At 34.4% G+C, this 13,921-nt stretch overlaps 1 long non-coding RNA gene across 3 annotated transcripts; it reads left to right on the forward strand.

The window, feature by feature from the left end:
- The first annotated feature begins 5,333 nt into the window (after positions 1–5,333).
- Positions 5,334–6,695, forward strand: LOC137496094 (uncharacterized). 3 transcript variants are annotated; one of them, XR_012383260.1, is made up of 5 exons: positions 5,334–5,364; positions 5,639–5,678; positions 5,970–5,997; positions 6,207–6,266; positions 6,578–6,695. It is a non-coding gene; the product is annotated as an uncharacterized lncRNA (long non-coding RNA). The 3 variants fall into 3 exon arrangements; XR_012383261.1 differs by having other exon boundaries at positions 6,213–6,266; XR_012383262.1 differs by lacking the exon at positions 5,970–5,997 and having other exon boundaries at positions 6,213–6,266.
- Positions 6,696–13,921: the final 7,226 nt, after the last annotated feature.

Raw genomic sequence — 13,921 nt, forward strand, 5'->3', positions numbered from 1 at the left:
TGATGTGCAGTAATGGTTATACATGTAAAACAAAACAAAAACAAAAACAATAAAATCGGCCCTGGCATTTTTGGCCAGAGCAGCCCACTACATTCAATCAAAATGCTATCTATCTGTGCATGTCCAATATGTTTAGCAACTCCTATTTAATAAAAACACAAAAGTCATATATATATATAAATAAATAAATATATATATATATATATCTCATATAAATCAATAAATACAGACATTAATCTCAATTTCATTTTTGTATACTGTCTATAAAGATTTTTGTTAAGTTCTAAAAAATATACTATTAATTTTCCATCGCCTTAGTCCCTTATTTATCATGGGTTGCTACGAGGGAATGAACTGCTAACTAGCATGTTTTATGCAGCACATGCCCTTCCAGCCACAATACAGTATCGGAAGTATATATATATATATATATATATATATATATATATATATATATATATATATATATATATATATATATATATATATATATATATATATATGTATGTATGTATGTATGTGTGTATATACAGTACATACATACACACACAGTTGAAGTCAGAATTAACAGCCCCGTTTATTTATTTTTTCCTATAGTGATTCTTGCCACCAAAATAAATCAACTTTAAGTTTAATTAAAATAACATTCCAAAAGAAATAGATAAAAATATAATAAAGCAAAATGGATTAAAAATAATAATAATAAGATAAAAAATAACAATATTATTTTATAGTATTTATTTTTATAGTATACATCTACAATTAGACAATATCAATTGTAAAAGTAATACAAATAAATAAATACCTACATGATAATACAAATTAATAATGTGACATATTTATAGTGATCTTCTACATCAATTTGAGACCAAACAATATAGACCATTTCAGTGTGGTGCTGTCATTGACCCATGAATATTTCCTGCTTGTTGTTAAACTATTTCATAACTGTTCAATGATATCAATTCAATGATGACTTTACGTTAACTGATTAATATAAAGAATAGATAATTTTGAGGGATGTAAAACAAATAACAATGGTCCTAATGTATTTTCTGTTTTTCATTTTTAATTTCCATAGCTTCCGAGAATCCTAAAGAGTCCAAATATTGATAAATAATCCTATGGCTGGTGTTTTAAAATGGAGAGTCTTCATTTTTTTCAAAATATGTGATCATAGGTTGCCATGTCTCATAGAGCTTGTTTATATTTTAAGTTTTTTTTTTTAAATTGAGTAAATGGTTTCTCATATCATAAACGTTAAGTGGGTTATGCAAATATAAATTGACAGTCTTTAATGTCTTCAATACCTTGATTGTGTTATTTAAATCAATTGACACCCACCACCACCAGCACCACCAATAATGTATTATTGATAATAAATTGCAGAATAATTTTTTATATTAAATTTACAGCATTGTAATTAACACCCTCTAAGCATTTTCGTTATTTGTTTCTTATGTGTGAATAACAATGAAAGTCTCTTGTTTTAGCTGTAATTTCTAATGCTGACCTTCGACTGTCCATTGGCGTTCAGTGTCACAACACATTTAATGCACAGTCTGCATAAAGGGAATTAAAAATCAACTTCATTCATGCCTAAGCTCAGTAATGATATTCAAAGGCAGATTGACAGAGTTGAACTGTGAATTATAGAGAAGGGAGATGTGCTTGTTGTAATATTCATACAGGTCAGATGCAGGTTTTCCAGGGTGAAATGTGTGATGGCGCTGCAGGGTGGTCCTTAATGCATGTCCCATCACTGGTTGAGGACAAACAGAAATCGTTGAACTCCACTAGACCTGAATGCAAAGAACTTTTCTTGCGTGAATAACATATATTGGACTTTTACCTAAACTTTTTCTGTTTCTAACTAAGTCTGACAATTGGGGCTGAAATCGTTCAACCGATACAACAAACCATCTATAGCTCTGTTGGGTTTTTTGCACTGCTGCTTTGATTGCTGTGCAAAAAAGTATGTACGCTGCTTATATAACCTTGATATGTAAATTATTAGGAGAACTCAACTGGGTGTTGCTTGCTGAAGTTGCTTGGCTACAATTTAAATCTAAATGGAAATGAGTTTCAAGTTTCACACCTACAGCGCATCTATCGACATTGCCAAGGAATGGCAAAAATAGCAAAGCCGTGAATCTGACAGAACTGTCAACAATTGGAGTACAAGTTTTGCAATGTTTCTGTAAACCAACATCCTGTTTTTCAAAGCTCCTCTCAGAGTTGGAAAGGTTTCCTGTTGCATCATGTGGATTAATAGCAATTTTACTGTTCAACTGTGTGCTAACTCATAAATAGGGGGAGCAAATTACTCCAGTCATATGCTCCTTTACATTTTTATTTGGAGCAAATCATTAGCAATCCATCCACCTGTTTTTTCTTGCATTTTGGATATGCGCATAAAAAAAAATGGTTGATGGAAACAGAATGATGCACATAAGTTTTGAAAATGCGCATTAAAATATCTGCACATAATGGAGTAGGAGAAATGTTTTGTTCGATAATAAAAGATGCACATAAACTATGATTAAGTGAAGTCTCATAAACTAATTTCGAGAGGAGCACGTGATATGATTGTGCACCGCTGGCCACTCATCCGTAATCAGTAATAATCCAATCAGAATGATCCTAGCTCAATATAAATGGATCACTTTCTCCTTATTGCACTATCTTCGTTTTGGAAGAATCCCCCCTTCCACCCCATCTCCTCCTTTTTCTCCCCTTCTAAAGGGGGAGCGATCGAGACCTACCTGATCTCGGTTCTCCTGATATGCTTCTAGACCAGGCGGGAGCCCTGGGCTCAAATATCTCCGAGCTCAGGGTTCTCTCCCGGGACAGCATGCCAAACCTGCTATAAGTGCCAAGCATATCTAAGTGGGAACTCTTGAAAACAGTTTTACCAAACAAATTCCAGTATGTGCATTAAAAAAGTCATGTGATTTCATGTGATATCATGTGATGATAAAATTGTGTGTAAATGGACAAACCAGCAGGCTGAGCGCATATTATTAATGACCTCCAGAATCAAGAGCGTCTGTGCTCCACGTCTCACAACTTCAAACGCAATCACATCTTCATTGCATGTTGGCATTTGTTTTCTGAGGCAGAGTCATTTATTAAATACAGAAAAGATTCATACAGCTTCTCCTACCGCAGCAAATTTCTTTTTTAGTTTTGACATTTCATGCCAGTTAATCAGGAAGTGACGATTTTGTTCTCTTTGCCTTGTTTGATGTTTTACTCATCAGAGTTGTGGTGAATGATAGTTTCATTGACATTAGACTTGTAAAATGAATAATGAACTTGAATTCTTTGGATTTCACAGTGCTATTTGGTGGTAAAAAAAAGTGATCATGTAAAACAGCGCTATCAAATAAATAGTCTGTGTGGTAGGGGTGGGAGTCTTAAAGGACTTCATAATTCCAATTTTGGATGTCACATTTTTATTCCAAAAACAATTCTCGACCAACATTTTTTTCCAATTTCTTAAGTTGTGCTTATGCATCTTTTCTACTTTATATTTTAACCAGGATTGGAGTTTCTATACTTTTGTTTATAATCGAAATTTGCGTATGAAAGTGCTGCCATCTTAAAAATGATTTATTTATTTTATCCTGTTTTTCAAAGCTCATCTCAGAGTTGCAAAGGTTTTTAAGTTTCCTGTTGTATCATTTGTATTAACACTAGAACGACCATGAGGGCAATTTTACCCATCGCTGTTATTCAAATGTACACAACAGACCTTTAATAAAACATTTAGGCCACTCAGTCATTGAATTTTACAAAAATTGCCTTAAATTTCTCACATATTAAAAATTGTTTAGATAAAAATTGGATATTTATACCTACACTGTAAAAAATTTCCAGGTTTTCACAACAAGTTACTGTAATTTTTCACAGTAAATTACATTAGTATCCCTTCACAGTATTTAACTGAAAAATTCACAGTAATATGTTGTATTCATAATTTTATTGTGAAATTACGGCAGGTAGCATGATTACAGCAAATTACTGTGAAAAGGGCTATATCTTTTGCACGTTAGTTATAGAAATTTAAACCTTTTTTTAACTCAACGTAGAAATTAATACAAATGAACTTTTAACAGATAATAACAATGTTATAGCCCCCAAAACGATTTGGTTACCAACATCTTTTTGGTTGTACTGCACCTTTATTTAATTTTATACAGTTAACATAGAATAGGAAATAATATTTAATGAACATAACTGTGTGCTTAGCCAAAACATAATAAACTGGAATAAAAAGTAATTAATTAATGAAACCAAAGATTGTTAAACAGCCAACAATTATTTCAATGTCAAGGGAAATGTCTGCTTTAGACGGTTTCATGAGTATTGGGCACCTGTCATCGCCTGGAGGTCACTAATCTCAGAATATATATATATATATATATATATATATATATATATATATATATATATATATATATATATATATATATATATATATATATATATATATATAAACCACAGATTAGAGTTTTAAACAACTACATTCTAGCATGAAAAACAGTTAAAACTTCATTTTCGGACGCATATAGAGCCATCGAAGACAGGGTAATTGTCCCAATGTCTAGCCTGAAGACAGGCGCCTCTCGGCGGATACATGATCAATGAGCGCCGTTACCGCCTGGAGGTCATAGATCTCCGCTACCCGCAAAACACACTTAAAATTACACACAATCTTTACTAACAATCCACAGATTTGATTTTGAAGAACTACATTCTCGCATGAAAAAGTGTTAAAACTTTATTTCATTACATATTAAAAGCAATATTTATAATAGTATGCGCCTTCTCATCCACCATTACAGCTTGATGCAGCTTGGTGCGAAATGAATCCTGGGAGGTAAAAATAATAATTCTCAATACACTCCAAACGAACTTTATTCTTATTGTTAAAGTCAGAGATATGTAATATTTTGAATGGCGAAGAAAATAATTAACTTTATATTTCAATCAATATATTACTTTTGCACTGCTTCGGTTCAGGACTCGTGTGACATTGAATCAGATTCAGATATTTTATCAGACGTGTTCATAAGCTCATAGTCATCAACAAGCAATTCGTGTACAAGCAGTACACGGACCAAGCAATATGATGAAATATTAATGAATTATATGTCTGCGTCTTACAATATTATACTAAAAGGAATCGTTTTCAGGCGAATTCGACTCTTTACTGTTCACTTAAAGGAGCCGAATTCGACTCTTTACTGTTCACTTAAAGGAGCCGATTCATTGAACAGAACTGACTCGACTCGACCGCAACAAGCGCCATCACCACAAACGCCTGCGTCGTCTCTTCACCCAACGGATTCATCCTCGGTAAGTGTTAAAATATGACTTTTGTCCGTTAAATGATTGTTGTATGTGTATTTCTGTATAGTGCATGTCACTTAACAGGAATTTACCGAGTACTTTAGTTGTACTCGCACGTACAGGGTTTAAGCCCGCCTTTTTTTTAAAACAAGAAATTAACAACGCCAGATGGTGCTTGTAGTGTTTTCTGAGGTATTAGCATAACGTTAACGTTATTTCCTGAAAAAAGAAAGGGAATTTTCTTTAATTAACTTCTTGTTAACTGCATTTTCTGTTTCAGTACAAGACTGAAGTAAAGGTGAAATGACTATAACGTTAAGGTAAGCTCTGACCTTCACTTAAGTTAACGTTACGGTTAGTCACCATCATGTACGTTAATTTTGTTCACTGTAACGTTAACGTTAAGTTAGTTAAATAAACTAAACTCATTATGAAACAAGTCTGTTTTATTAAATGAGGCTTATAATACAATTCAGTTGTATTCTTTTAAACTAACACTAACACAGTACTTATTGTATATTTCTCACTGGTGTTAATGCATTGCTAACATTTACTAATGAGAACTAATTGTATATTGTCACTAACTGTAGATTTTATTTTTTGGTGTTCAGGTGTACCTGATAATAGCTGAAGTGTGAGGTGAGTGTTAATTCTGAGCACACAAATATAACCTAAATTCATTATCACAATCTAAACCTATATATATATATATATATATATATATATATATATATATATATATATATATATATATATATATATATATATATATAGATTATGTGTGTGTGTGTGTGCGTGTGTTAGGTTGAGTCTTATTCTACTCTTATTATATTCATATTTTTTTGCAGCCACAGCCACTGATGTTGAAACACTGATGCTACCAATCAACCCTTGCTTGATTATTAAAGGTAATGTTGATGCCTTCCTCATTTTTATTAGATTTTTAAATGTCAGGTTTTTCACAGATTTGTTGTGAGCAGTTTCTTGTACAAACTCTTTTTCTTCTTCCAGAAGTTCCACCAGTACCTCCAATAGTAGTAAATATTAGACAAAGATTTTTTTAAACTATAGTTTTTATTTTTATTAGCAATTTTACTGGGCATGTGTGTTTGTTTGCTTGGTTTTTAATAGGCAGAGCATGGAATGTCAACTTTGTTTCTACAAACAAATTTAATTATTCACAAACACCTCTAATTTAGTCCTTCTTTCCCCCTTTTAGTCTTATTCCTTGGAGGGTCGAGTGGTCATGGGACCTCACCTGGATTTCACAACTGACTTTGGATCTGGTCTGAAACTAAAGTATGCTGAAGATGCCTTTTGCACTCTGGAATTAAAGGTAATAAATATTGTAACTGAGGGCTTGTTTTGGGGGGGTTAAACAAGGAATGTATAGGAGCACAAGTCATGACTCCCCTTGTCCCCTTGTTATAAAGGGCCGTGTTGCAGACACAATTTGTTTGTCTGTGCTGGAGAACAGAGGGGAAGCTGTCTTTAAAAGGATGGGGCTCTTATACCATATGTGAAGTTACCTATTCAGGTGAGTGGATTACATGCAAGTCATTGCAAATGCATAAATAGTGGGAAATTTTTACTGGGCGGCACAAATTAAGTAAAACTCAAAAAACGTTGAAAAATATTTTGAATGTTTGCAAAAAACTTGATTGAAATGAATACAACACAAGTGCTGTATCACTTCAGTTTTTTTTGCAAAATTTTCCTAATATTTAAATCATGAAAAATTAGCTTGATGCAAGAAACATCCTGCTAGTATTCAAGAGCAAGTACTGTGATGCATGTGTTAACTTTGCAATAAGTGTGAACCCAGCATTAGATTATAGTCTGTAAACAGAAGGTGTAAATCAAATCAGCTGTTTTAAAATGCTCTGCCTAGGTCATTAAAACCACTATTTGTTATTGGACTGTTCTTGATTGTGTGTTTGTGATGGAAATGTTTTTCAGATGTTTTTGTTTAAATAATTGCAGTTTGACTGAGCTACAGTGTTGTCAGCATGTTCAAACTGAGCTAACAGTAATTTTGCTCTGTAGTGCAGCAGTAGTGTCCCAGTAGTGTTGTATAAAGCTAACTGTTTGTCTGCCCTTTTGCTTATAGGTGCTTTTTCGGCACCAGTTTGGAGATGGAAGACAGACGAAGTCCAAGAAGCAGAGAAGACACATCAACCAGCAAGTGTGTAAAATTATCAGGAAAATGATTGACCTTAATAGACGACTGCATAATTTAGCAAAAAGTTTTGTCTCTCTCTCTCATGTGTGTATGTATATATATATATATATATATATATATATATATATATAAAATGAGAGAGAGAGCGCACTCTGAAGCACTGCTTTTTATATGTATGCTACATATGATGTCAGATTTTTTTTATCAATATGTTCTTATAGTATTTTTTGAGGCTTAACCTTCACCTTTTGAAAGTTTTCTGAAATGTTTACACAGATGTCATTAAACTGTTAAATAAATCTGTAAAATGTATGTGTGTTTGTTTTTATTTTGATTTTAGAGTCTTCTCAGATCACCCAAAAATGAAGATTCTGTCGTCATTTACGCATCCTCAGGTTGTTTGGACACAAAGAGGAATATTTAATATTTTTATTCCTGTGTTTTAACAAAAAAATAATAATTTTTAACAGAGCTTGAACAACCTGAGGGTGAGTAAATCAAGATAGAATTTTCATTTTTGTGTGACCTAAATTTGCTTTGAAATTTTACAGCACCAAACTGTTAAATTACAGTAATCCGGGATATAACTGTAACTTTACAGTTAAATCAGGTATTTAAACTGCAACCTACTGCTAAATCACAGTAATCATATTGCAAATTCACAGTAAAATACAGTTAATTCCACAAGATAATACTGTGAAATCACAGTAACTGACTTTATTATCTACTGTAAAGTTACAATATATGGTTGTAATTTCACAATAATTTAATGTGACAAAACCACAGTAAATTACTGTGAACTACCTCACAATAATTTACTGTGAATTTACATACAGTAATTTACTGTGAAAGTAATGCAATTATTAGCCAGTAATTTACTGTGAATTTAAGGTCAAATTTTTTACAGTGTATAAGCGCCAGCGTGGGTCAAATTTACCCACTATAAAAATGCTTGTATTTTATGTTTGAAATTACTCACTCAATGGCTTTTACTTTCAACTTCACTCAGTGAATTAGTGGTTGTAATAAATGAATAAAGTCACAATGACTTAAAGATAGCGATTTGTAGACCTATTCAAAACATAAAATGCAATGAATGATGGAAAGTCTGGAGAAATAAGTTAAGCGTCAGAGTATGATGGCTCAAATTTAGAATTATTAAACCAATCATAACCTACTCCTAAAACAATCTTGTTATCCTGAAATAATCATTTCACGAGTCTAAACGCTTTTTGTAAACAGTGGCAAAAAACAGTGAAATAGTATGTTTGGTTTTTTAGCAATTTCTAAACAAAAATTGTGCTGGGTAAAATTTACCCGCAATGGCGATTTTAGGAATTCAGTGACCTCCTGCGGTTCTAGTGTTAATAGTAATTTAAGGTACAACTGTTCAGTTAACATAAGTAAAAAAAAGAGGAATCATATAATATTATTCCAATCCTACGCTCTGTACACTTGCTGCCAGCAGAATATTATGTAAACACCAAAAGCATGTATCGGTCTTGTTATATTCAGTATACATAGTTCAGGCATAAAACTCTTATAATAATTTATTGGTTTATTTATACACAGATGTTCCAGAATTTTAGGAGTACTTCCTAATCCATGTAAGCACATATAACGTACCCTATACACCTTATTCTTTGCCGACGAACGGGCACAGCCATTTGAATCTTTTTGGCTCTAGACTTCCAGTCTCATTCACTTCCATTTATTTTTAGACATTAAAAACTGGTTGTTTCACTGTTTGATATTGCAAACTGATATTTCCTTATGTTATTCTACTTGGTCTGTATAGTTATGCAGACATTTGTTTGTAGAGCAAGTAGTTTGATCGTTTTCTGACGTTTATTATTCCTAGTCATTTCTCCTATAGGCAAATCGGAAAGAATCGGAAGTTCTAAAACAATCGCGAAAAACAGGCGCACTTTCGCGTTTCAGAATAAGGTCAATAGCTTGGGTCCAGTATACATGCACAATTATGAAAGCTTAATAGACTCCTCCTCCTCCCCAGCACTACATGTCAGTTAAGAGGTTTGTGTTAAGTGTGACACTCCCCTAGAGTTTAACGGTTGACTTTTACCATTTTTGGTAAAACCATTCAGCCGAACTCTGGGTCTGGCAGGAGCACTTTTAGCTTAGCTTAGCGTAATCATTGAATTGGATTAGACCATTAGCATCTAACTCAAAAATAGAGTAATATTTCTATTTAAAGCTTAACTTTTTGTAACAATATGTACTAAAGCCAACAAAAAAATAAAATGTTGATTTGGCTAGCAACTATACTCTCAGTCCGGCATAATAAACAAGCAACTTTACTTCCATGCCATGCAGCAGGCACAGTGATAATACGCAGATTATCTCTGCTTTCATCAGGAGTGTTTGTTTAAAGCAGCTACTTTTCATTATCTTGACTTGGCTGAGCTAAATATTGTATTCTTGCCCTACAGCAGCACTGGCAACTTGGCAGATCTCGTACAACCAAAATTATATACTGTACATTTCATACCCATACCAATAAATGTTAGTTGAAATGATCACTCAGAGTTGTCAAAAGTGAACATCGTTTTAGGCTGCTGATGGCGGTGTAATGGTGTGGGGGATATCTTCTACACACACATTTTGTACTAATTAAGCATTGTTTAAATGCCACAAGAGTATTATATCCTTGAGTGTACTGAAGCATTTTTGCTGACCATGTCCATTCCTTTATGGCCACAATGCTCTCATCTTGTAATGGCTTTTTCCAGCAGGTTAACGCATCATACCACAAAGCTCAAATTGTCTCAAAATGGTTTCTTGAATGTGATATTGAGTTCAGAAAATGCTCAAATGCCATTGAGTCAACAGACCCAACAGAGCACAATTAGGATATTCCAGAACAGGAGATTCACATTATGAATGTGCAGCTTACTGAATATTTTCAGCACTTGCTAAATCTATGCAAAAAAAAAACTTAAAACTTTTCTAAAGGCAAATGCTATAACTAATAAAATGGTCAGTGAGTTGCGTATGTGATAATTTTATAAATAATAATATTGTTTATTGAGAGGTTTGAGGGAATAATATATCATTTTATTAGCTTCTGACAGTAGCTGCTCAGCTTCTGAAAAAACAAATACCGACGGTCTGGTTTTAGATTCAGAGAGCTTATTGAGTGCAGTCTTCATCAAACAGAGCTTAATTTTATTTATCCAGAGTCTCATTTTGGCAGTTTTGGTGGTATTTCTGAGCTCTTGCAAGATTCTGAAATTGTGTATTTTTAGATGAGTTGCATATGCAAATATATTGACTTCTCATATTTCATTTCTGTTTTAATAATTGCATAAATGCTAGATGTGTGAACCTACACTGGTCTCACGGTTTGGTTCAGTTACGGTTATCATGCCATTGATTCATTTCAATACGATATCTCAATGCATCTCTGTGACGACGGAGAGGGAGTGACAGAGACAACTGGAGGTAAGATCCAATATGCAGGTTTTATTCAACGTCAAGCAAGCAATGGTCAAATCAGGTACAAACAGGTTTGTGTAGGCAAATCCAGAGTCGTAATCAAAGTACAGGCAATAGGTCATAAGGCTGGCGGCTAAACAGGATAACTAGGATAAACAAGGCTAGGATCGAGACACGGAGAAACAAGACAAGGAGAAACGCGTTGTAATGTCACTGTGAGCGAACAAGACTGCAAACTGGATGAGTAAATGAGTGGCTTATGAAGGGTGTTTAATCAGTCTCTGAAAGTCCTCAGGTGATGCGAGTGTAATCAGTCTAGATGAGTGAGCAGGCTTGAGTGTCTGGGAGAAGTGCATGGCTGCGTCCGAAACCGCATACTTCCATGCTTTATAGTACGCTAAAATCAGTATGCGAGCGGAGTAGTATGTCCAAATTCATAGAATTCGAAAACCAGTAGGCGAGAAGTACCCGGATGACTTACTACTTCCGGCGAGATTCTGAAGTGCGCATCCCATGCACGCTGCGCTATCCCATAATGCCCCGTGAGAGAATCCATAAATGGAAGTGAGGCGACGCAACTGACGCAGGTAGGTCACGTGACCATGACAAAATGGCGGATGTAGTACGTCCGAATTCCATTCATACTTTTCACATTCATACTGTATAGAACGTACTTTTCTAACGGTCGAGTAGTACGTTTAAATTCAAATGCAGTACCTACTAAGTTGTAGGTGGTTTCGGACGCAGCACATGTATGCATATGTAGTCCAGAGGAAGGCGGAAGTGTAGTCCAAGTTATAGAGGAAACCAGCGATCTCCGGAGAGCGATCGCTGGTTATCGTAACAATCACGGTGCATTGACGATGCTTTCCATGCACAGTTTTATATTTTACTTCACAGCACAAGAACAATGTATAAATATGTTTATATTTATCTATTATTTGTAATAGAAAGCAGTCAGATATATGAACTGTAACTTTAAAAACTGGCACAGAACAACAGGCACAGAACAGCATGAGTATGTATAGCAAATAAACAAATGCTCGTTTTATGAACCTTGTCAAGCGAGTTCTTACACCCCTAAGATTGGTCATGCACTCAACAGAAAGAGCTGCGATTGACTCTAATGCTCTGCCACTTTTCACTGAAATCAAACACTGATAAACGGCATCTGCGATCCCAGCTGATCCATGATAGATGCGAAAAACTCGCAGATAAAAACTTGCTCTGCAGACACATGTCTGTATCCAGATGTAACTCTGTAACAGCGGAGAGGAGAGGAAAAGTCACGCTATCAGGTCAGAGGTCCACAGTGAGAGAGAGAGAGAGAGAAATTTGAGTTTACTTTCAGTTTCTCAATCGCAGTGAAATAGGGGCTTCTGCTGTTAGGTTCAGTGAAAGACTGTCCAGCAAACTCACAAGCAGTGAATTGTGCACAGTTTCTGCATTTTTAAGTAGTTGGAGTGTTGTAAATACTTGTGCTCGCGTCTCTCGCCATAGTGAGCCACTGCAACACAGTTCATATGAAATAAATGACCTCAATACATAATAACCGGTTATGATTATTACTGAACCGAATTGTCCACATCTGCATCATGGAGCACCGAAGAAAGAATTAATTTTGACACCCCTAATAAATACACAAGCATTCAAAAGATTGGGGGTGGTATCTTGTAAGGCTGCACTGATTTGACAAATTCAGTAAAACAGTGATGCTTGCTACAATTTGAAATTTCATTTTCATACATAGTGAAATATAATCCTATTTTCAAATGTAATATACTTCTGTGATGGCAAAGCTGAATTTCAAGTGTCTTCAAATCCTCCCGAATAAGTTAATATTGATTGTTATAAATATTAAAATATAGTTAATGAGTAATAATTCCCCACATTTATATAGCACATTTATGGACACTCAAAGCACTTAACACATTTTTGGGGGGGGATCTCCTCACTCACCACCAGTGTGCAGCATCCCCTTGGATGACGCGACGGCAGCCATATTACGTCAGAGGTTGTACACTATAGCAATAAAATGTTCAGTCTTTTAAAAACACTGCTGTAATACATTGAGACACTAAATATGTTTTAATGACGTTTTCCTACAAGAGGAAAACTCAAATCACTTTTAAATACTTCAAATATAGCCTGTGTTAAATCTAAGTCTATTTATGAAATCCAAGCATACTGTTCAATAGCCTACAGCTAATCAATATGTCAGATTCTGGAGTGTATTCAAGTTCTTAAGAAAATTATAAATGATAAATTATCTTAAAACAAATACATTTATAGATATGCTATATAAGTAAATAAGAATTTCACTCACCTGGGAAATGGAGACTACTTGAATGGTTTGTGAGCACAATTTAGTGCACAGCATGCCATATTATCTGATAATTGTAGGAAATAATTCAATTGATTCAAGGCAATTCATTGTTTAAAGAAACATTAAACAAAACAAAAATGCGATGTATATGCCGAGTTCAGTGGCTAATCAGCCGGAATCAGCTGAGGTGACAAGACAGGGGGCAGCAAGACCTAGCTGTCACTTAAGTGGTCATGCCCTTAATTATGCGAACTTAATATAACTTAATATAAACAAAATGAGTTTTAAAAAAAGTCACCCCCCTTACAGTTGTCATGAAGGGTAATATTAGCTATATGAACCAAAACCATCTTTTGTACCAGGCTGTAAACCAACTTACCATTACAGTCAGTAAACATCTGGAGTTCCTGGAGCCTGCCCCCAAAGATAAGTCGATGAATTGCACTTTCAGTTACATATTGTTTTCATGAGGGAGATTGGGAGGTTGCCGCTTGGTTGCATTTCATTCTTGTATTGTTAATGAAAAGTTAAGGAGTAGTGAGTAGGGTGGACATTATATATAAACATAGTTAACCTGCAGTTATTCATTCATTCATTAA

This window comes from Danio rerio, chromosome 7 (assembly GCF_049306965.1).
Source record: "Danio rerio strain Tuebingen ecotype United States chromosome 7, GRCz12tu, whole genome shotgun sequence".
NCBI classification, from domain to species: domain Eukaryota; kingdom Metazoa; phylum Chordata; class Actinopteri; order Cypriniformes; family Danionidae; genus Danio; species Danio rerio.